The sequence below is a fragment of the Pleurodeles waltl genome, chromosome 5 (assembly GCF_031143425.1).
Source record: "Pleurodeles waltl isolate 20211129_DDA chromosome 5, aPleWal1.hap1.20221129, whole genome shotgun sequence".
In the NCBI taxonomy this organism is placed as follows: domain Eukaryota; kingdom Metazoa; phylum Chordata; class Amphibia; order Caudata; family Salamandridae; genus Pleurodeles; species Pleurodeles waltl.
In genome coordinates this window covers 1,059,884,651-1,059,909,028 of record NC_090444.1, presented here as the reverse complement: position 1 = coordinate 1,059,909,028, position 24,378 = coordinate 1,059,884,651, and the positions used below count along the sequence as shown (strand labels likewise).

At 45.2% G+C, this 24,378-nt stretch overlaps 2 long non-coding RNA genes across 2 annotated transcripts in view; one reads left to right on the top strand and one right to left on the bottom strand.

Annotated features, from left to right (window-relative positions):
• Window positions 1-17,841, bottom strand: part of LOC138297354 (uncharacterized) — a 128,527-nt gene extending 110,686 nt beyond the window's left edge. The window contains exons 1-2 of the long non-coding RNA XR_011204044.1: window positions 17,632-17,841; window positions 1,243-1,376 (exon numbers count right to left, since the gene is read on the bottom strand). This is a non-coding gene — a long non-coding RNA (uncharacterized lncRNA). The remainder of the gene's footprint in view (window positions 1-1,242; window positions 1,377-17,631) is intronic.
• A 66-nt stretch (window positions 17,842-17,907) lies between these two features.
• Window positions 17,908-22,263, top strand: LOC138296282 (uncharacterized). The gene is made up of 2 exons (XR_011203803.1): window positions 17,908-18,260; window positions 21,302-22,263. It is a non-coding gene; the product is annotated as an uncharacterized lncRNA (long non-coding RNA).
• The last annotated feature ends 2,115 nt before the right edge of the window (window positions 22,264-24,378 follow it).

Below are 24,378 nucleotides of genomic sequence, written 5' to 3'. Positions count from 1 at the left end.
TTATCAACTGCTTTCCACCCAGAGACAGATGGACAGACTGAACGACTGAACCAAACCTTACTTCAAATGCTACGTTGTTTATTGGCTGATTATTCTAGTGAATGGTTGGAAGCTCTCCCTGTAGCAGAGTTTGTTTATAATAATACTGAGCATTCAGCTCTACTTTGCTCACCATTCTATTTCTTGCAGGGGTATCCCCATTTTGTTAGAAGATTCCCTGTTGCCTACAGTAACGGACAGACTAACGAGGTTAGGTGACATACAAGACAAAGCCAGGAAACATTTATTAAAGTACAAGGAAAGCATGAAAAGACAAGCAGACAAACACAGGTCTGAGGCCCCAATGTATAAAATTGGTGACAAGGTATGGCTCTCCACAAAGAACCTAAACATAGAGGGATCCCGAAAGCTGCAACCACGTTTCATTGGACCCTTTAGTATAACTGCCATAGTAAACCCGGTAACAGTAAAATTAGATTTACCAAAAGAATATCCAGTACATACTACATTCCATGTGTCCTTGCTTAAGCCGTACAACTCAAAAACCCGACCTGAACCACCACCTCCACCCATACCAATTAAGGGAAATCTGGAATATGAAGTGAAAAGCATAAAAGACTCAAAAAGAATTAGTGGACGTCTGTTTTATTTAGTAGAATGGAAAGGATATGATGAATCTGAGAATTCATGGGAACCAGCATCATATGTACATGCCCCACAGCTGATTAGACGGTTTTATTTAAAAAATCCAGGAAAACCCCGTCCTGTAGGAGGGCCTTTGAGGGGGGCAACTGTTAGGGTTTGTACACAGCAAAGAGCATGTCCCCTCTCACTGCACTAGTGGGTTCTGTAATAGCTCCCTTTTAAACTTACTATTGAAAGCCTTTCTTGTTATCTCACCTTCCCCCCCCCTTGGCTTCTGTGTATGTTGTTTAATGTGCTGTTTTGTTTACACATTGGGCCTTGCTTTTACCAAGGCTTCTTTAAAACACTCCTCCCTAGGCCATGTGTTAATCCAACTCATTTGCATAATAACTGAAACTCTGCACACCTTTCAAGAACATGTGCAGCATGTGAGGACCACACCCAGCTCTTCAAACCACACCCAGCTCTGCACACCTTCCAAGAACATGTGCAGCATGTGAGGACCACACCCAGCCCTTCAAACCACACCCAGCCCTGTCTATAAAAGGCATCCCCCGAGCCTCACCCAGTGCTTGTGCTCGTCTACCTCCCGCTTACCTGAGAACAGATCCCTCAGCGCTGGCACTCCTGCTCTTTACAGACTTTCATTGACTTCAATGGGCGCAGCTTCTGGCTCTTCCTTCTTCCGGTTTCCGGTTCCTCCTTGCTTCAGCCTCTCTCCTATGAGTAACCTGCAAAAGAGAAAGAAGACAAGGTTAGACTGATCAGTATCTCTTGCCAGCAACAAGTAAGTGCAAAACTTTTTACTACCTGAAAGAACTTTGACAACAATTTCTGGATTCGTGTATAGACAATTCGAAACGAAATACCTTCCACGAACATTGTGATTCAAACTCTTTGTTACAAGAATATTTTGCAGAACTTTGTGAAGCAAACTATGTTTTTTCTCATGGAACTTTTAAGAATCGAACAGTGGAAACCATTAACAGCAAGGCAAACAGTAAATCAAGGACTTGCACAAATTACATGCTGTATTTTGATGTAAAAGTACAGTATTTGTTTTATAAAAGATTCTGGAAATATGGGAAAAAAGCTTTACAGTAATAGAAAACACATCCCAGAGCAGTAACACATTCCAAACCTGGAAACTAGAGACCAGGATCCAAGAGGTACTTTTAGAAAATAATTTCTAATAAATAAAGGGATAGTCAGGAACCCATTTAGGAATAGGTTGCACTTATCTGTTCTTTGTTTATGTTTCATTAGGCACCAGTTTCTACAGAAGTCAGAAAGGGTCGCAGATTTGTGCAGCACTTCAACAGTGGAAACGCAAGAACGGTGTTGTCTCTCTTTTTTATTTTATCCACTTCCCCCCTTCCCTTGAGCTTCTGTTCTTAGTGCACTGTTTTAAAAACTAGTGTGCTGGAACAAGCAGTTTCAGGGTGGGGTCGGATTGTCTTCAACCTCCCTCAGAACTGAACAAGAACTCAGGTGAGCTGGGCTTTGACACTACATTTCTCAGCCACCATTTGTTCTCTGGAATAGCGATAGATGGTGCATCATTCTGTCCAACACAGCATGATTGTGTGTGCTTAGTTCCTTCATCAGTTATTTTCCTCAGTATGGTAAGGCTATGATGCAATCCTGGCCACTGCACAGATGTTTCAGTATACATGAAATCAGGACAGTACTATAGAGAATCGACATGGTTGCCACACGGCCACTTTGGAGTTAGGTACTGCACAGTTGAAGTGTGAAATGACACAGAGACACAATAGGTGTGCAAGTGCGATTTATTTATAGGTGGTGTAGTGCAAATTGTCCATTCACCATATTTGCTGAGTCCGTTCTGGTGCATTCTTACATGGTGATCCTACAGAAGGGGTGTGGATGATGCTCCTGACATGCTGGGGTGATGTCACAGACAGTGCAGAGGAACAGGAATTGGAAAATAGTTGGAGAGAGACATTCACTGGCAATGGGGACAAGTTATACAGTGGATTGCCAAACAGTCATTGAGTGTAGTTGTAGTGAGACTGGCCTTTGACAAAACGTAGGACCTTGGTCAGAGTAGGCCATGGTGCAGGGACTAGGGCTTCCGGGTACTCTTGCGTGTGAATGTTATCTGTTCCATGTCTTCTTCTTCTGATGTGTGTGTTGCCTGGTGTGTCCTTGTTGTTGTTGGTTGTGAAGGGGCAACACACACCTCAGTGTTAGAAGACATGGAGGCAGACATCCCGGGGGCTGATCCCTGTGGAGTTAGGAAGGGCAGTACTGCAGCAAGGAGGGCCTGCTGGTTTTTCAGAATGGCAGCCACATCACGATGGTAGGCAGCCAGGTCGGCCCTGAGGGGTTCTAGGTTGCATTCGTGCACACGTTGACTGGCTTGCAGTTGTAGTTGTTGTGTCAACTGGATGACAGCTGTGCAGATTTCCTTCTGTGTTTTTAAAAGTTCCTGCAAGAGCGATGTTCGGACTTGCATAGCAGCTGCCTGATCTTCAGAAGACATCATGCACAAACGCACCCCCTCAAGGCTGGCTGCCATAGTTTGCATCCCCACCCGCACCTCCTTGGCCAGCTCCCGCTGGACCCCAACGACGGTTCTTTTGAAGCTGGTGCCAGTGTCGTCAGAGTCCTCAGCTGTGTTGGAGCTGGCAGGTCTTACAATTGGGGTGGCAGGTGGTTCTCCTGTGGTGGCTGCTTCTTCTGTGCTCCTCCTTGTGACTGAAGGTGGGGTTTGGAGGCTTTCAAGGACCATTTGAATGGTCTCTTCTGGGATGTTTATGGGCTCGTCATCCATGTCATCAGGGAACTCAGGGACAGGCATATCGGCAGGAGATCCGTGTTCCTCTGCAATGAAACAGGGTACAATTAGTGTGTCTGTGTTGTGACAATTTTGCACTAAGATACAAGCCTTTGGATGCCTTAACTTTGTGCTCTGTGTTTGTCTTGGTATCTGCTGTCCGTCATTGGGCATTGTTGTAGTCCTATGGCCCACCTGTGTGTCACATGTATGATATGGAGCTATCAGACATGTCTGCCTGATCGCCTCTAGGTGTTGCTTTGTAATTATTTAGGAATAGGCATGTTTTTGTCCTACTCCTCCCTCGGTGTTTAACTATTGTTATGGAGGGACATTTTGTTGGGTGGGCTCTCATTATCCTACATGTGATTACTGGCTTTCTAGGCAGCAGGATAGCTAATGGTGTGGGGGACTAAGTCTGACCCACTTGTAAATAACTCTGTCACCCTGATATTTCATTTTGCTCAGACTAACTAGCAGTGCCTCTGGTCTCCCACATCAAAGGAATGTTTAGACATCCGACCGCATGACTTCTTTGGAACTTCTCAGGGAAGTCGTGGTCACTCAGATCCTACACAATTATCTCTTTTCCGGTATGTTCCCATACACAAATGAGAAAGACAGTATTTGTTTAATATGAGGTTTCATTGTACAACTGTTGAAATTTAGGTGTGAGCCACAATAACCCAAACAATACACACTGTTAGAAGTGAAATAGTCCGCAGGAGAGTAATACATTAGTACACAGCTATCATGGTGCCTAACAGTTTCTACTCTCCCTCTGCTTGTTCTATGTATAGCACAGCATGTTAAGTTTGGAGCTTGCCTGTCGGAATCACTGGGGAGACATCATCCCTCATATCAGAGGAATGGCCTGTGATCTGGTTGTGCATCAGCAGCAAGGCAGGCAGCATCTAGTTGTGTTTCTCTGTTTGGAAACTCCCTCATGCGTGTCTTGGGACAAGGAAGTGATTTTATAAGTCATATGTCATCGTGATGACAAAGTTTCCCTACGTAGGAATGCCAAATCTTAACCCCTACCACATCTATCAGCAAAGTACCAGACTGTATCCTTGACTGGGGCACAGAGTGAATATGTTCTGGCAAACTCCAGTGCAGAAGTAGGCAAACCAGTGTGATTTGACTAATTAACAACACCTTAGGACTGGCTATTTGCTAAATTAACTGATAGGAAGGGCAATGAGAAGCATTTAGTGCAAAGTGCTCTGAGGCTCTTAGATGTGAGCAAATGAGTAAAAGTACATTCAGGGTAAGATGCACAAAGGCCTCCAGCCTGAGGCTAATGCGCAAAGTATACGTTACACTTGCCACAATACACTTTGACTGACTGTGGGTGTTGTGACTGCCCTGCCAGCACACTTGCCTCTCAGGACCTGCCCCATACACTTTTTATTCACATTGCATGAACTGTACATGTTACGTGGCATTACCTATGCATGTCAATGTTAGGATGTGGTATGGATGTAAACATTGTTGATGTTTGAAGATGATGTTGGGTCATGTGTGTTTAATTGGATTGGCCTGTTTATCGTATGAAGGTCCTATTTGGTTGTCAGACTTTGCAGGTGTGTTTCAGTGACCAGTTGCCTGTGTCCCCTCCTCAGGTGTTGTCTGAGCAGTATGACATTAGTGATGTAGCCTTGTTAGCCAGGCACGTGAGGGACCCTGACGTATGCAGCATGTGTGTGTCGTTAGTGCTGTGTGGCTCCTAATGCTGTTTACTTTGGCTTATGTATGTGTCACGTATGGACATTCGGCATTTGAGTGTACTGGTGCCTTTGTCTTATTTCTACGAATAGTTGCGGATGTCATCCTCACCCCCTAATTTGGGTATGTATGTTCCATGGGGAGGTTCCTGCCATTTGGTACTATAGCTGCACAGAGATGAGAGGTATTATTGTCAACTGTTGTGGCAGTTACATTGCAGTTGTTGTTTTGGCTACTGCATTACTGATAGGGACCTAGTTGATGTAGGATAGATTTTGCAAGACAAGTGCCTGGATGTGAGTTTGACGTAGTGGCCTTCACACCTGTCGCTGCTTTCCCTTGGCTCTATTGTTGTCATTACAGGATGGCCCCATGGGAGTGTTGTTGGTGCTGTATTTTGTCGTGCCCCAGATTCAGTCTGTGCTGGGCATACCCCCCTGCCGTGCCCCTTTACCCATGCCACTTCATATATGTGCTGACTTACATGCATTGTGTAGTAGGTATCCCCCCCCCTGCTTACAGTCCCCATTAGTGCATTTTAATTCCCCATGCGACTTACCCTGCATGTGCGTTGTGTCGTGGTAGTCTGCGCTGTCCTGTCCTTGAATCCCTGTGACGATCTCCTCCGGGATGACGGCTGCAACCATCTCCTCCATGTGGTCCAGGGCCTCCTGTTGTGCTGGACTCCCCCCTCCAGTCTGCATTGCTGCCTTCCTGTTCCTGGCCATTTTCTCTTTTGTCCTACGTTTGCAGTCATGCCAGCGTTTCTTACACTCAGTGACTGTGCGGCGTTCTTCAGCCACACTGTTGATCTTGTCCACTAATTGTTTCCATATGGCCTCTCTCCTACTGAGTGGCAATTTAGAGGAGATGAAAAGTTGGTGCTGGTGTTCCGTCACCTCTTTCACCAGGATTTCCTGCTCCTCTTCACTGAAGCAACACTTTCTTTTTTTTCTAATAATGTCCTGGTTCCTGTATGGATCCTCCTGGCTGGTTCCTGGTCTGCTCTCATCCTCCTGGGGTCTGTAGTGGCCTCTGTGATCCATTTTGGCTCTCCTCTGCTGAGAGGGCAGTTTTCGCGCACAATTTTTACGCAATAGCGTAAGAAAAAACTGCGATTTCCGGATTGCGCTGTCGTAAATCGACCCACAGTGATGTGCATCGCCTTTACGTTGGTTTCCTTTACGACGGAACGCCGCTGTGTGCGTCACAAAATAATGACTCCCACCTGTTGGTTGCGCCGCCGTACCTCAAAGTATAAATTTGACGCCCGCACGGCGCTTCAAAATGGCGTTAGACGGCGCTAATTTTTTTGACGCAAAACTGCGTTGGCGCAGTTTTGCATCAAAAAGTATAAATATGGCCCTCAGTCTCTAGATTAGAAATATCATGCTCCAAAACATAGCTCAGACTTTGTTTCTGGGGATCATCTAGTCTGGAAGGGAGTGATGGTCATTTCCATGAATGAAAAGGTGCCATCTTGAACCTTTGGCAAGGAGACCATATCTTAAAACATAGAAACATGTCAGACCAAATTGGCAAGCTGTTCCACAGGTAAGCCAATGGCAACCAGGGGTTGTAACTGTGGCACAAGATCAATCAGTACAACTAAATGTTTTCATAGTATGCCCATGGTGAGAACAAGTGCTTCTTTAATTTGCCTGGGAAGCGTTAGCATAGAAACTGGAGATGTCTGTGAACCTGCTTCTGAGTATGTAAACTCACCTTTCTTCATGTATCATCAAATCCAACTTACATTTTTAGATCTTAAACCAGAGACTCAGATGAAAGTCATTGATCACCCCTTTTATTAGAGGAATGTGTTCAACCCCCACAACAGATGAGGCCCTGAAATAATTCTTAATGAAGGTGGTCAAATTCGGGGGGAGGGCTCTGGATTACTTGGAATGACTGTGCCCCACAGCTTCTCCAACTGCTCTTTCTGTGCCACCCATGCCCCGGATAGGTTCCAATACTTCTAGTAGAATTTGAAAAGCTTCTATCATTAGGAGTAAGGAGCCTGTTCCATCCCCATATTGGCGGCATGGTATTACTCCCACTACATACTTTTAAATTAAAGGTTAGAGGACTCCATCCCAATCTGGATTTTTATTATGTAAATCGGTTCTTCACCCTGCAGAGATTCACAGAGTTAACTTTGGTTTGTAGCTTTTTTAATCAATGACTTGCTTTGCTCATTGGACTTGTGGGATGCTAAACTCTATGTAGCACCCATTAAGGAACACAGGACTTAGTTCAGATTCATGGTGGGAAACCACTGCTACCAGTACAGGACACTACATTTTGGTGTGAAGGGCAATCAAAACTAAAAAGCCTCGGCAGAGCTTGGGGTTCAACTCCGCAAGCTGATTGCAAGCAATGGGTTGCGGAAAGCGATGTGTGGCAGCCACTTCCACCACACATGCATTGGCTATCTTATCAGTTTCAACGAGACATATTTCCTTTTCTATTCATTGGTGCAAAATGGAGACCTGCATGATACCGTGGAGAAGTAATAAAAATGTAAAGGACACTTCAATGAAGCAATTGCTGAAGGAGACTGAACCAACTGCAGCAGGAGGCTGTCCTAAAGCTTCTTTATGTTCATTGTTCATGACTTAAGGTCTTTGGTTGCGTCTGACCTCATAGGACACAAGGCACTGTACAAACCTCGCTAGAAAGTAAATTTTCCTTAAAATAAAACTGTCAAAGGCTTTTGCTGCATACATACTAAACATAACACTAGGCATTTTCTGTGCAGCCACAGTCTTTATTAAATTTATCAGACTTCTAGCATACTCTTGAACTTTTCATTCTTTTGTCAGCCCTAATTGTTCCTTACTCTGCAACTTCCTTATTTTCTTCAAAACTCTTAATATTATTATGGCCGTGGGTATAACGATAGGGAGTAAGACGACACTCAGGTGAGAGGGTGAATATACGTGGTTTTATTGTACTTCAGTAGGGTCTTTACAACAGTCTCTATCTGTGGGTTTTAAGATGGGTGATCTCCTCTGTTTCTTCTCCCTCAGGTTTCCCAGTGGTTGTAGATGGAATTCCCGGCGTTGGTATTATCAGGAGGACCGGAAAAAGAGGAACGAAAGGCAGGTAAGTAGTGTCTCTGTAAGTGTGTTTGTAATTTAGTAACGTGCAGGGAGGGTGTAGAGAGAGAGAGAGAGAGAGAGAGAGAGAGAGAGAGAGAGAGAGCGCGAGAGATTGTGTGAGTAAATGTGGTAGAAATACCTTCTCTCAAGAGAAGATAAAGAAATAGGATTTATGGTGAGGGCTATAGGACCCCGACCCTACACCTCTGTGAACACTGTCCCCAGTGCAGTCACTTAAACCACTCTCTCCCCTCTTGTGTTTAGAGGTTAGTGCTCCTTTTTGTTGTGGGTTTTCCCCTTTTAGACACCCTTCCCTTTTCCTCCTCCTCCCTCTGCCCCTCCTCCCCCACCTTCCTCCCTTCCAACCACAGACAGTATTTTGTTCCTTAAGCAGGACCGTACCTGCTTTAGCCATGTCCCTCCAGGGACGTGGCGGAGTTCGAGCCTCTCAGGACTTTCCTGTCCCGCCGTGGGAGTCTCTTGTGTGCTTCCTGGTGTTGCTCTCCCAAGGTGGGGACCACTGCTTCCTTTGTCTCCTTTGCTGCCCGCAATCTACATTCTTTTCTTCTCGCTGTCCTTTCCCTCAGCGTCTTTCTCCTCTCTTACGCGCCACACGCACAGTCCTTCTGCTGTTTTTACACTCTCGGGAACCCGGATATCCGGGTTCCCGGCTCCGATGAGTCCTTCCTCTTCCTCTTGGCCGGCTACTTCCACTTCTCTCCCTGGGGAATCGATGGAAACCCGTATGTCTGGATTCCCGATCGTAAGGGCATTGCTGCCTTCGGGAGCTGTTGTGTGCCAGTCCGATTCGGGATCGGCACGGAGTGGAGCCGAGGAGTCCGTCTCTCGGCTACATCTCCCCTCCCCATGACGGGACTGCTGGAGTTCCGAGTGGCCCAGATATCGTGACAAATAGTTTGCAACTCATTGGAGGTCCCCAGGGATGTGACGGACCTGGAATGAAAAGGGTTGGAGTTTCATAAACCACCTGAGGATATGCGAGTTGGTGTTCTTGTGGGAGGCCAACCAAGTGAGGGGTGCATAGTCTGTATATAAAATAATTGGGTGCCCTAAAAGATAGTATTGTACGTTCTCCATGGCCCACTTGATGGCAAGACACTCCCTCTCGATTATGGGATAATGATGTTCTCTAGACACTAACTTCCTACTAATGAATACTATGGGATGGTTATAACCTTTCTCATCTGTTTGTGACAACACAGCACCTAATCCAACGTCTGAGGCATCAGTTTGAAGGTGAAAGACCTTAGTAAAGTCTGGACACTTAAAGACAGGCTCAGTCGTGAGGCAGTATTTAAGATGTCGGAAACTAGATAGTTGTTCTTCTGTTAAGGCTGATATTTTGGCTGGTTGGTTTTTCTGTAACACGTCGGTAAGGGGTGCTGCTATGGTGGAATAACTGGGTATGAATCGTCGGTAATAGCCTATTAAGCCTAAAAAGGAACAGAGCTCTCTTTTGTTTGTTGGAATAGGTACTTGTTGGATGGCCTCTACTTTGTTTTTCTGGGGTCGTAGTTGTCCCCTCTCTATGAAAAAAGACGAGGTAAGCTATGTGATCATGGGCCAGATGACACTTTTTTGGATTAGCTGTAAGACCCGCCCCGCGTAGGACATGGAAAACGCTATTTAAATGTTCAAGGTGTTCTTCCCACGCTTCACTAAAAACCACTATATCATCGAGATAGGCGGCTGTGTAATTGTGAAAGGGCCTTAGGAGATGATCCATTAACCTTTGAAAGGTAGCCGGAGCACCATGGAGGCTGAATGGGAACTGTGTAAATGGATGTAGTACCGTGAACTGGTAAAGTCCGGAAGGCGTTGAGGAGGCTGTTTTTTCCCGGTCTGCTGGGGCTAGGGGTATCTGCCAATACCCTTTTGTTAAATCGAGAGTTGACATGTATCGGGCCTTACCTAGTTTTTCAAGTAGATCGTCGACTCAGGGAATGGGGTACGTATCAAAAAGGGATATGGCATTCAACCAGCGAAAGTCAATACAGAAACGGATAGAGCCATTTGGTTTTGGTACTAATACTACCGGTGAACACCACGGACTGACCAATGGTTCTGTGACTTTTATTTGTAGCATTGTTTTGATTTCTTGCTCAATAAGATGTCGTCGGGATTCAGGGATACAGTAGGGTCATTGACGTACTGTTTGGCCCTCTGGTGTTCTGATATGATGTTGTATTAAGGTTGTTTTACCTGGTATCCCTGAGAAGAAGCTGGTATGCCGAGCTAGGAGGCAACCCAGCTGTTTGCGTTGGTGTTCTGGTATTTCGGGGTTAATCTGGGGCAGTTCTGGGGATGAATCTGGGTTAATGGGACACAACTCAATATCTAGGGGCTTCTCTGGTGTTATTAAGAATCCCGTACCGACAGGGTCAACAGACACAGTGGGCTCTTCCCACCTCTTCAGCAAGTTGATATGATAGATTTGTACTCGTTTGGGGTTCTTTGATAATTCGATGAGGTAGGTAACTGGAGAAACTGGCTTCAACACTGTATATGGGCCCTGCCATTTGGCTAATAGTTTATTATAAGAACTGGGACGTAATATGAGCACTCTCTCATTGGGTTGGAGTATTCTTGTTTTTGTACCCTGATCATAATACTGCTTTTGTTTGTTTTGGGCCCTCTCCATATGACTACGCACGTCCTCCCATACTGTTTGTATTTGAGACTTCAGTTCGTGGACATACTCTAATAAGGGTTTTTCACTTTCTTTCTCTTCTTCCCATATCTCAGCCGCCATATCTATTAAACTGCGGGGTTGTCGCCCAAAGACAATTTCGAAAGGACTATGCCCTGTAGAGGCTTGCTCATGGGACCTTATAGCATAGAGGACTAGTGGGAGTTTCCGATCCCAGTCACGCCCTGATTCTGAGACGGTTTATCTCAGTAATTATTTTATTGTACGGTTATATCGTTCGACTAGGCCATTCGTTTGTGGATGATATACCGAGGTTTTGAGTTGTTTGACTCCCAAAGTCTTACAGATATGTGCCATCATAGCCGACATGAATGGTGTACCTTGGTCGGTTAAAATTTCATTGGGAAACCCGACTCTAGAAAAGAAGCCAATCATGGTTTGGGCCACATTTTTGGTCGTCATGCTAGTAAGGGGTATGGCTTCTGGGTACCTGGTGGCGTAATTGACGAGAACTAGTATGTATGTATGCCCTTTTGTGGATGATAGGAGGGGGCCTATCAAGTCCTTTCCAACTCGGGAAAAGGAAATGTCTATGATTGGTAGAGGTTGTAAGGGTGCTTTCCTCTGAGGTCCAGGGTCTACTAATTGGCATTTGGGACATTGGGTACAATATCGTCTGAAATGTGCATAAACCCCCGGCCAATAAAACCGGCGTAATAAATATTCTTCAGTTTTCTCTCTACCGTAATGTCCCCCATCCCGGTTGATTGAGAGCCAGATAGAGCACTTGGGTTCGATAGGGCTCAGGCACAACTAGTTGTTTTTTCTCTTTATTATCGTGTTTGATGATTCGATATGGAGGGTTTTTATAGACAAGGAAACAAGGACCCACCTCGCCTGTGTTTTCTGTCTTGGCGGCTTTCCATGCGTTTTGAAGGGAGGGATCTTTCCGTTGACTAGCCCGGAAGGAGGGAGAGGGGTCTGGGGCAGTGCCTAGTATCTTCCTTGGGTTCTCTTCCTTCTCGTGTGTCCAATAGAGTTGTTTATTACGTCTCTTCTCTCGTTTAGTAGGCTTATAACGGGGAGGTTCACTCTCTATGGGAATACTCGAAAAGGGAGCCTCTGCCCACCAAGGGTCTGATTGGATTTGGGTTTTTACTTTCTGTAGTACTTCCCGAAAGTGTATGTAGTCTGTCCCTAAGATACAATCTTCCACTAAGCGGTCCATAACCCCCATGTGGACCTCCTCTTGTCTCCCTTTCCATTCTAGACGAACGGAAACCAGGGGATATTCTCTTTTGTCCCTGTGGATACAGCATATGGAAACCCATTGGGGTGACTGCTGTTCTGGCAGGTCTACTACCTCGGTTCTAAGAATGGATTGACTACAACCGGAGTCAACCAGGGCTGAGATGGCCCTTCCATTGACTCTTATCTCCTGTATGTATCTGGGTTTGCCTTTTCCTGTGCATAGGACTCTTCCCCTAGTAATCCCGACTTCCATGGGTTCCGTTTTGTCCTCCTTGCGAGGGCATACCCGGGCTATGTGCCCCCATTTGCCACAACTGTAGCACTGTGGTTGCTGCATAGGAGGTTTTTCATCTAGTTTCAGCCATGTAGTGTCTTCGACAGTTTTGCAGGTAAAGGACCGAACGGGTACTGGTGGAAGTCGGATCGAGGGACTTGTCATTTTAGAGTTTCCACTCCTAAACTCGGTGTACCTGTGGTAGGCACATGCCAGGTCAACTGCCATGCTTGTATCGAAGTTAGGGTGCTGTCTAATCCAACTACGGGTGGGTGGAGGAAGGGATTCCAAATATTGCTCCAAAATTACCGCTTTTATAACCTCTTCTCTTTCCATTCCTATGGGACCTAACCACTTGAGTCCTAGGTCCTTGACTTTATAATAGAATGTTCGGGGGTCTTCGGTAGGACCCCATTTTATTTTCCGGAAACGTAAGCGGTAGTATTCCGTGTCGTGTCCTACTCTCTCCAGGATACTCTTTTTGATGTCTTTATATGAGGTTGTTCCATCGGGATTGGCTGCTTGATATGCCGTTTGTAGGATACCTGTTAATAGGGGAGCCACATATTGACCCCAGCGTTCTTTGGGCCATTGAGCGGAGGACGCCACCCTCTCAAAGTTTGTAAAGAATGCATCGGGGTCCTCCCCCTCTTGATACTTTTGGAAAACGGAACTCGGTACATTAGGGTGAACTTTTCTGGTGGCAATAGTGTCCGTTAGCTTTTGGATGGCCGTCTTGTGCACCAACTGATTATTTGCCATAATAGTGGCCTGACTTTTTAACGCACTCTGGAGGGCCTCTCTATCCTCTTTGGCTTCTCTCTGATGGGCTTCCCATACTATTTGCAGGTGTCCACCTTCGGCCAGTTGCTGAATCATGTCTTCCAGCGTGGGTTTCCCCTCCATGTTGTTTTCTATGTTCTGTCCTCTATCGCTATAGTAATCCCACTTCTGACACCACTGTGGCCGTGGGTATAACGATAGGGAGTAAGACGACACTCAGGTGAGAGGGTGAATATACGTGGTTTTATTGTACTTCAGTAGGGTCTTTACAACAGTCTCTCTCTGTGGGTTTTAAGATGGGTGATCTCCTCTGTTTCTTCTCCCTCAGGTTTCCCAGTGGTTGTAGATTGAATTCCCGGCGTTGGTATTGTCAGGAGGACCAGAAAAAGAGGAACGAAAGGCAGGTAAGTAGTGTCTCTGTAAGTGCGTTTGTAATTTAGGGCCAGATGTAGGAAGCAAAAAATTAGTGAGTCGGAAATTGCGAGTCATTGCGACTCGCAATTTCCTACTCAGAAAATGGGATCCAACAAAAAAAAGCGACATCAATTTGCGACTCGCAAATGATGTCGCACTGCAGATTGCGAGTCCGCTGTTAGCGAGGTCGCTTTTTGTGACCTCGCTAAAAATGAACTCGCAAATTGCGAGTTGGGTATCGCAAATTACGACTGTGCTGCAAATTGCATGCAGGTGCAGCAAAACAGTTGGAAAAACACTTCCTGGCTCTTGCTGATGACATCAGAGCCAGGAAGACATCGAATACACCTGGGAGGAGGGAGGACCACACCCTTTTATAACTGCTAAGCAACTACCTGGAGGAACAGTTGCAACAATGGAATACTCAGGCAGTGCAGGCAGGAAGAGAAAATTGAAATTCTCTGAAAAGGAACTTGAGGTGCTGACAGAGGAATGCTGCCAGCACCATGACCAGCTGTTTGGAAAGGCTGCCCTGAGTGTCCAAGACACTGAAAATAGGAGAATCTGGCAAGACATCCAGGAGAGGGTCAATGCCATAGGGGTGAGCCACAGAAGCATCGAGAAATAAAAAAACGGTGGTATGACCTGTGCTCCAGGACAAAGGAGAGGGTGGCAGAGCGCCTCAGGGAGATGCGGGGTACAGGAGGAGGCCCATCCACCATCACACCACCCACAGCCATGGAGGAACTGGTTGAACAGACCCTGGAGCCTGAGGCAGTGTCAGGAATGGGAGTACTGGACATGTCAGCGCAAGGGACGTCAAAAAGTGAGTACCATGAAACATGCATGTACACCTATAAATACTATACCCACACCCACCCAGTACACAGCAGCATGCACAACCAGACTAGCTCCATTCCAGACTAGCAACCACCAGAATGGTGCATTATGGGCAATGTAGTACAGCAGTCAGCTTATAGGCAACTGTTTATTAGGAGGCATACAACAGATGTTAGATACTGACAGTGTGTTCCCTATGTCCCACAGGTCTCCCACAAGACACCCCCACCAGCCACACTATCCAGGGTGAAGAAAGCAGGCCACAGGCAGGGCAGGAGGCTGCAGCAGCCACTACAGGGCCCAGCACCACACCACCACAGTTCCCTCCAGATGCAGAAGTGGACATGGAGGAAAGAGACACAGCACCTGGTCCCAGCCACAGTGTGAGACAGCAAGACCCAGAAGCACCACCGCGTCACAGACGCAGTCTCCATGTCCAGGCAGTGTCCCAGGAGGATATAGGTGACGCATCCATGTCTGCAGCTGAGGCATCCCTCCTATCTGGTCAGCGCCTGCAAACAAGGCAGTTGAGAATTATTTCTGGGGCAATGCTGAGGATGGAGCATAATTTAACACATGGCCTGGCAGAAGTGAACACACAGTTCACACGTTTGAATGACAATGTCAGTGACCTGGCACTATCCATACGGCAACTGGTGACGGAACTGGTGTCAGAGAGACAAAGTGCAAGGCGCCGTGAGCGGCAACTGGTGCAGAGATTGGACCGCATGGCTGCATCCATTGTCCGTCTTGCAGTGAACACCACAGGGCTGTCACGACGTTCTGTGAGCTTGCAGGTCGACTTGGGCCACTTTGCAGGGGATGTGGCTCGGGGACTGGGCCGCATTAGCCATGCTGTGGACATGCTGGAGGCCAGGCAGGTGGCAAGGGGCATGGCTGAGACACCTCAGGACAGTGAGGAGGGGTCCACCATCAGCAGCGCATCTGCCACAGACACACGTGTCTTGCGGAGTGGCAGTGCACGCCAGGGGTCTGCTGACCCACCTAGCACAAGCCATGCTGGGCGTACCAGGAGGAGGTGTTAGGCCCAAACACTGCAGGACACATGAGGCACATAGAGTTAATGTGTCCTCATTGAGGGTGGACATGTGCAGCCCCTTACCAACAGTTCTTTAGTTATTAGGTTCACTTATTAAAAAGTATTGTTTGATCCACTTCACAACTAGGATCTTTGAGCGTGACATTAGTGTGTGTGGTGACAGTTACCACGTACCTTCCAAAGTATTGGTTTGCAATGTGGTCCCGTCTCTGTCTGCCTTGATTTGCAATGCTTCTATCCCCAGGCTGGCGATGTGGTAGCTCTTGCTCGTCATCCTCCGAATCTGGGTCTTCAGGGGTGAGATGTAGCCCACGTCTGGTAGCAATGTTGTGCAGTATAGCGCATGCGCCAACTATCTTGAAAGCTGTTATTGGGGCATACTCGAGCGCACCTCCACTTATGTGGAGGCATCGGAATCTTGCCTTTAACAGTCCAAAGGTCCTCTCTATGACATTTCTGGTCCGCCTATGTGCACTGTTATATCGCCTCTCATTCTCATTGCTGGGTGTTAGGTACGGGGTAAGTATCCATGGTCGTAGCGCATATGCACTGTCACCTGTGTGGCAAAATTTAACAATGTTAGCAGGGCATGGATGGTTTCTACAAAGACCTGTGTGTATGGCTTCAGGGTGTCTTCAGCAATACCTAATAGATATCCGTCTCCAAACTCCCCACATTCTAGGCGTTGGTGTATCCCGCAGTGCCTGAAAATGTAAGAGTCATGTGTACTCCCTGGAAATTTGGCTAACATGTCAGTGATGACATAATGGGCGTCTCATACCACCTGGATGTTCAGTGAGTGGGTACACTTCCGGTTGCGGAACAGATATTCCAGATTTGCAGGAGGGCATATTTGTATTTGTGTCCCGTCTACACACCCTATTACAAGTGGGAAGTTGGCAATTCTGTAGAATTCCAACTTGGTGCTGTTGATTTCTGCCTTATTCCTGGGTAGGTATATGTATCTGGACATGTGTGTGAGTATGGCATCCAAGAAACATCTGAAGAATCGTGAGAGTGCACTTTGGGATACCCCACCTGCCACTGCAATTACCCCCTGATAGCTACCCGAGGCCAAGGGGTGCAGTGAGCATAGCACATGTGTGGGGATGGCGCTGCAGCGCACAGTCTGTAGTTGAAGCTGCGGATTGAATAGATCAATTAATTCTAATATTGCTGCACTGCTGAGTCTGTATTTGTCATAAATCTCCTCCTCAGTTTGTTGGAAAAGTGTCTGCCTGGTTCTGTATATCCTCTTCTGTCTCTGGCTCCTCCTCCTCCTCCTCTGCTGTGCGGCATGGACTCTCCTCCTCCTTGCTATCACATATATTTCAGCCATTTTGAGTAACCCAGATGCCTTCTGGGTCTCCTTTTATACTTTGGTTTTGGTTACCACCTGCTCTGACTTAGTGGTAATTTGGGTGTGCAAAATGGGCTTTTTGCGACTAGTCGCAATTTGCGAGTGGCTTTTTCATATGGTTTGCGACTCGCAAATTGCGTCTACCTATTTGCGGGTCGCACAATGGTGTCGCAAAGTTTGCGAGTCGGTAATGGCTCATGTCGCAATTTGCGATTCGGAAATGGGATTTTTGCATCCCATTTCTGATTTTGCGGGGTCGCAAATTGCGATTCGGGCCATTTGCGACTCGCAAATGTTTGCTACATCTGGCCCTTAGTAACGTGCAGGGAGGGTGTGGGTGTAGAGACAGAGAGAGAGATAGAGAGAGAGAGAGAGAGAGAGAGAGAGAGAGAGAGAGAGAAATTTTGTGAGTAAATGTGGTAGAAATACCTTCTCTCAAGAGAAGATAAAGAAAAAGAAATAGGATTTATGGTGAGGGCTATAGGACCCCGACCCTACACCTCTGTGGACACTGTCCCCAGTGCAGTCACTTAAATCACTCTCTCCCCTCCTGTGTTTAGAGGTTAGTGCTCCTTTTTGTTGTGGGTTTTCCCCTTTTAGACACCCTTCCCTTTTCCTCCTCCTCCCTCTGCCCCTCCTCCCCCACCTTCCTCCCTTCCAACCACAGACAGTATTTTGTTCCTTAAGCAGGACCGTACCTGCTTTAACCATGTCCCTCCAGAGACGTGGCAGAGTTCGAGCCTCTCAGGACTTTCCTGTCCCGCAGTGGGAGTCTCTTGTGTGCTTCCTGGTGTTGCTCTCCCAAGGTGGGGACCACTGCTTCCTTTGTCTCCTTCGCTGCCCGCAATCTCCGTTCTTTTCTTCTTGCTGTCCTTCCCCTTGGCGTCTTTCTCCTCTCTTACGCGCCGTGTGCACAGTCCTTCCGCTGTTTTTACACTCTCGGGAACCCGGATATCCGGGTTCCCGGCTCCGATGAGTCCTTCCTCTCGACCGGCTACTTCCCCTTCTCTCCCTGGTGAATCGATGAGAACCCGTATGTCTGGATTCCCGATCGTAAGGGCATTGCTGCCTTCGGGAGCTGTCGTGTGCCAGTCTGATTCGGGATCGGCACGGAGTGGAGCCGAGGAGTCCGTCTCCCGGCTACAATTATATTTTGTCCAATAATTTGGTGTCCAAATTTTATTAACAGGATTTGAGTTAAAGTTGCACATGCCTTTGCATCTCATTCTTTTTTTTGTATTACTGTTCTGAAGTAATTTTCCACAATGGTTTCCTTTCACTTCAGTCCTGAACACTTCCAGTTCCACAGTGGGATATTCTGGACAAGGTATTCAATTTGTCAATAGCGTGCTCATTTTCAATCACTGCCAATCCTCCTGACAATAGTTCGTGTTCTTCCCAATTTAGTAATATTAGATTCAGATTACATAGAAATATGTGCTTAATACTAGTATCATATTTTTACTGTATCAGGAAGCAAAGTGTCTTTCAAATTCAGCATATTTGTCTTAATTTACCGGAGAGCTATCAGAGTTTATGATTGTAACAATCTGACTTCTCATTCGAGCCTTTACATCCTATAACCCAGAGGTGTTCTGCAGTTACACCTTTGGTCCCATTAATTTAGTTTCACTCAAAATGAAGGAATCCAGCCCTTCTTCATAAAATATTAATTTTTCATGTATCTTCTGGAGTACTTTTTGTCTTAATTCTACGCCACTCCTCTGCTTTGCAAACTCTTTCTCTATCGTCTTAGCTCCTGTTCTTTCCATTCATGATATGATCCTGGGTTGTCTTCTTTTTAGGTCTCACTTAACAGACATATTTAGCTGTCTGTTGGTGAAAACCACTTTCCCTAAAATGCAATATCTGGTATTGATTTGGGGCCAGCCCTTTGTTCATGATTGAATGTCTTTATTGTATATCTTTGTTCCCTGCTTCTGATTTGATGGCCCTCTCATCTATTGATTTATTGGTTCCGCTCCTGGAGCATTTCAGGTTTACCATGTTTCTGATTGGTTAACTTCTATCTTTCTACTGCTGATATTGCTCACGTTTGTGTGTTTTCTTGCACTCTCCCCCTAGTAGTGAGTTCCCTTCACATTCCTGCTCCACCCTCTCCTTGTTGCTCCCCCTGATCACCGGGCTCTTCCGTTGCTTTTCCTATCCCCACTGTCCCACTCAGCTTTCTTCCTCACCTTATTTATTTTCTACTTCCCTCTAGCCCACCTCCTTTGTTGCTCCCCCGCCTCACTCCACTTGCTATCCTGCAATACCTTGATTGTAGTGAAACAGGCCCTACAGTAAAAGTGGTACCATCAGCCCCTATCACCACTACCCCGTTACATACTACTAACCCCTTACATACAATGAAAGGACCAGCAGGAATGCTGCTACTTCAAGCTGCTGTGACACCACATTATTCTGCGTTGTCTCCAATGAGCTGTCAAGTTGTTATTTCTCATTCTTAACAATCCTTCGTAGTGTTTCTAAAGTAGCTAGAGATCAAGTTTGAATAATATGAATTTAATTAAAATCAGCAGTTTCTAATTTGTAAAGGCCTGATGCACTGGAAGTGAACTGAGAGTAAAGGTTTGTTGAGGTTAACTGCAACTTGGTACTCATAGCAGATATCCAGAGGGAATAAGACTACAGCACAAAGGTTTGAATCTCCATAGAGGCAGGACGCCTTTTGAATTGCTTTGCGTTTATTAATTATTTAGCACCACACATAAGGCTGCAAGTAAATGTAAGCAAGAAAGACTTTGCCCATTGTGTACTTTGCTTCTCTTCACCAAGTAGTGGATTTTCAAGATCCTTGGCCTAATTCACAAAGGTAAGTTACACATTTGAGTATATGTGCACTTTGTACTAATTGTACTACATTTGAATTCACAAACTCTAAGTGTAAACTTACTAAACAAATGTATGTTACATGTCTCACCTCTCAGAGTAATGCAGTTGGTTTACTCTTGTGTAGGTAGATGATGTACCTCGCTATACCCTCCCTGATCTGCCCTAAACCCATCTTAATTCTCCCTAATTCCCTTCCCTTTAGTAGTAAATATGCCCCTTTGCTACCCACTCCCCTGTGTCCCTCCATATTTACTACTGAGATCTGTACTTACATGTGCGGAAATTTAGCAGTCAGAGCGGAGAGCTGTGCAAATATAAGTAGAGGCAAAATTTACATTTTGTAGTGTGTTTTGTAGTATTACAAAATGTAATACAAAGTGCAGTTTGAGAATCAGTCCAATTGTATGTAAGGTCAACAACCACCGTCTTTACAGCCTTCTCTACTGCACCCCTTTGAAGATATTCTAATCCCTATTCTGGTATGTAAATGTAATGGCAATTTGCTCTCATTTCCTAGTGCTAGTTATACACTTATTAAGGACATATAGGTTTAGGAGTTTCACAGCAATTTATATTATTTTCACCTATAAAATGAATTTCTGAGAAGTTCATATTTTTTACTTAAAGGACTCCATATTATACACATATCCATTTAAGAGTATGTCAGGTGTTGAATTTAGTGTAGAATTGGTCTTGCTAAATACATGTGTGTACCATAAATTATGTTTTGAGTGGCAACCAAATTTGTCTTACATGTGTATAACCGCTGCTCTGATACCTCGGGGGTAAACCCATGTTTCCAGTCACATTTAAGAAATATTGTGTGAGTAATACAAGTATGTGCTGTGCATATCACTCACATGAATACAATAGTTGCCTATGAAAAGCCTTATATGTAAAAATGGTATGCAGTAGGAAAAAATACAAAAGAAACCTATATCACAAGGACGAGCTTGTAATTTGCTCCCCGCCTCCACTGATTTTTTTTTAACAATTACTTTTACTTAATTAAAGAAGTGGGTATAGTCCCCATTTCTCAGTTAATTTATTGTATGGATATTTAAAAACACATATGTGAGGGAGCAAAACACATCATTACAAATGCTAAAGATTAGATACAAACAAAACAAAAAACAATTTATGTCAAGTCTTCCTAGAAAATTAAAGAAGGCTGCTATATCTGTGAGAGTGTGAATTTTCTAACATGTTTATTAATGATTTTGGTATACTAATTATATAGTGAATTAACATGTAAAACGGATGACTTTTGAAAATGGTTGCCACAGTTCATTTCTGTTCCTAACTGAGCAAAATTCTAACTAAATGTTGTGGTTATTTTTCATAGTTCAATGATTATATAAAAGTGTACTTGATGGTTTAATAGATGTGTACACAGCTACCCTTAGTGGGTTGCTGCAGAATGTCTTACAAGCCTATGTTTTACTGAGTTTTTGTATAAGTTGAATGTTCTATTGTTTGAGAATATTACTAATACATGGTTTCTTCCTCAAGGATGGAAGTGAATGTAGCAAGTAAGAAAGTTTCTTCCCGAGAAGAGAAATTTAGATGCGATGGAACAATGGAGCTACAGATGAGACGGAAGAGGAAAAGTTACTGTTGAAAATGTCCTGGTTATTGTGACGTCATTGCATTTTAGGTTCTCAATTAGAATTATTATTGGCTGAGTTGTAACCACCCCATGAACTGACCAATCATAAGCTTTTTGAAGATTAGTATAACAACCTGAGTAGGATTTTCATTAGTCAGATGTTAGATTTGAGACATTAGATGTCAGAAGATGTTAGACTTAAGACTTCAGTCGTTATATTTGAGATTTTGAGACTGCAGACTTCCAGAGTTCCTGCTGATGGTCCGAGTCGTATTAGCAGTGTGGGTTTAGCTGTCGTTAGGCTTGATTCTCTGAAGACATACCTGATGGAGTCCCCTTGCTGAAGTAGACTACATGTTGTTATCGTTGGGGTAAAGTATGTGATTGTAATGTTATATGTGTCTCTTTTGCTTTTGCAGGTACCAGCTGCAACTTATAATATGATTGCTGTATACTTATAATGTTTTTTATAATAACCTGAGTTAGAGAGATTTTCCTAAATTTGTGTTTTTAAATTCTTTTTACATGAAGCCCAACATGTTGATGCTAATTTGTGGTTAGTGAAGGTATTAACATCGAATGCTCAAGATTTATATTGACACTATTTGAATGTTTGTACTAATGCATACGTTGCCATAATTACAGATTCTGGTGTTGCTAATCAGTGTTATTATTTTGGAGATTATTTGCTTGATGGTTTTGATTAAACTCAGATATATTAGACGTTCTAATCAATCACTTTTACTTCTATATGCTTACAACTTGTGTTTGAGAGTTATTTTCGTGACTTTAGCATTGTCAATCTAGGGAAATAAATGTTATAATTCCTCTTAATAAACTGGTGTGGTAATTGTTTAAGGTTCAATATTTTTGATTACATTGATTATTGTTGATGATTACATTCCTCGTTGATGATATCCCCTCAATCCTATGTCGCTTCGATCCATTGACCTCTTGCGCAGAATCCACTATTTGGTTTAAGCAATAGCTAGGATTTTGTGGCGCTGCAGCATATCTTATGCTCGTAGTCTGTAGTATATTTGTTAATGTATTTGTAAATGCTTGTTACTGTGTTTTGAGTTCTATGTTTAGAACTTGCCTTCATTGGTTGTTGTCTTGGCGTTCTGGAGTTCGGGGGATGACTCCGTCATTTGGCTGTTACTTCAGGACGCGGAGGCTGCTTATTGTTGTGGGTCCTCTTTATTGAAGTAATAAACCATACTTCTTCTGAAGCCTGCATTCGTCTTCTTTCACTTCCACCCTCACCACATAGTCCTTGTATGAGGTAGCCCCTAGGGACAGAAATGCAGTAAAGGGATTGAATATCCAGTTGACATTTATTAAATGTGTCCCATATGCTTGATTGCATCCATTTATTTCAACCTTCAATGGACTCCTCCAGAGTGTTGTGTTTTTGCATTTCGGCCTTTAAACTTCAGGCCTCCTCGTGATGAAGAGGAAGTCAATAATAAGGTATGTATTTAAATTCTAGGCACATCAATATACAATGGAACATATCACCTATTAAAAACAAAGTGCAATCTGTATGCACCAACCAAAAGTACATGTGGGTGCCAAGTATAACCTACTGATATTCTTCACTCTGCTAACAGAAAAAATCAAACCAGTGAGTGAAAAAAGTGTACATAGGTTGTATGTTGTGTTGGGGCCCTAGGCCCCCATGCTACTAGAATGGACGAATCGGACGCTGATGCTTTGTATCTGGAACTGGGCTTGGGCACGTGCGCCCGGCCCTTTTTATTGCCAGGGTCACCTGACCGGTGACACCTGTGTTGGGTGGGTGTGGGGTGTATGTGGGAGGCCAGCCCTCAGCAGAGAGGCTGGCCAAACACTAGAATGTGTCCAGCAGGACACTACATTCCTCCAAAACTTTGAGGAACAAAAACAAAGTCCAACCTGCAAGAGAAAAAAAAACACAGTTACAAAACACCACCATCAGTCTCTCGGCCTCGAGAAGGCAGGCCTCAGGATTGCAGTGGGCAGGTGCAGCTGGGAGCACCCGGATCCTTCTGCACGAGTTGATGATTTAACCAGTCACAGCCGGGCACAAACACGGTGTGGAAGAAATCCGGACTCTGACAGTCAGATGGTTGGATAAGTGTCCAATGATGCGCCGTGTTTCAGTCCTGTGGGCACTCGTGGCGAGGCTGGTGGTGTTTACAGTTCAATTTGTTCAAATAGGGCGTATCATTCGAATTGGGTGTGTCATTCGAACTGGGTGCATCACCCGAATTGGGTGCATCACGAGTGTTGGTGGAGTCCACTGTGAATCTGCTTGCCGAGACATCCTGGCTTCACGAAGGCCAATCCCTTGAAGACGGATGACATCTGTGATGGCGTGAGGTCCTCCTCTGAAGCCTTTGTATGTTCTGACCCTCTGATGGCAGAGCTGCTTCCAGACCACCTCTCGGTTTTGGATTCTTCACTATGGAACTTCCTCAAGGCCTTTTCGATGGGTTTGCCACAGGATTGGCATGGACTGTGCTGGGCTGCTTGTGGGCCATCTGCCGGCCGCTGCAGGCTCTCCGACAGGAGCCATGGTCAAATCATTCGTTCAACCACAAGGGTGGATGTTCCATGGTCAGGGCGCTTGCCGACATGGATCAGGTGCATGCGGGCTTTCAGACGGTCTCAGGGCAATTGTCTATCACGTCGCCAGGAGGGTGTCTAGTTGGTGTCATGTTAGTTCACTGAAGACAGTCTTGGTGTGCTGTGACCTGTTGGGAGTCTCCATTGCACAGCCCTGTTTGTCTCTTTGACTTCATCGGTGGGGCAATGTTCAGTCCTCTCTCAAGCTTGAGAGGCCCCTTGTCTGGGTTGTCACGGGACTGCTTGTGGTTTGCGCTGGGGCTGCTTGTGTGCCACATAGGGCAGCTGCAAGACCTCCTAGCAGCCACTGCCTGGTCGCTCGTGCAATTACAGGGGTAGACGGGTCTAGGTCACGACTTGCTCTTGTCAC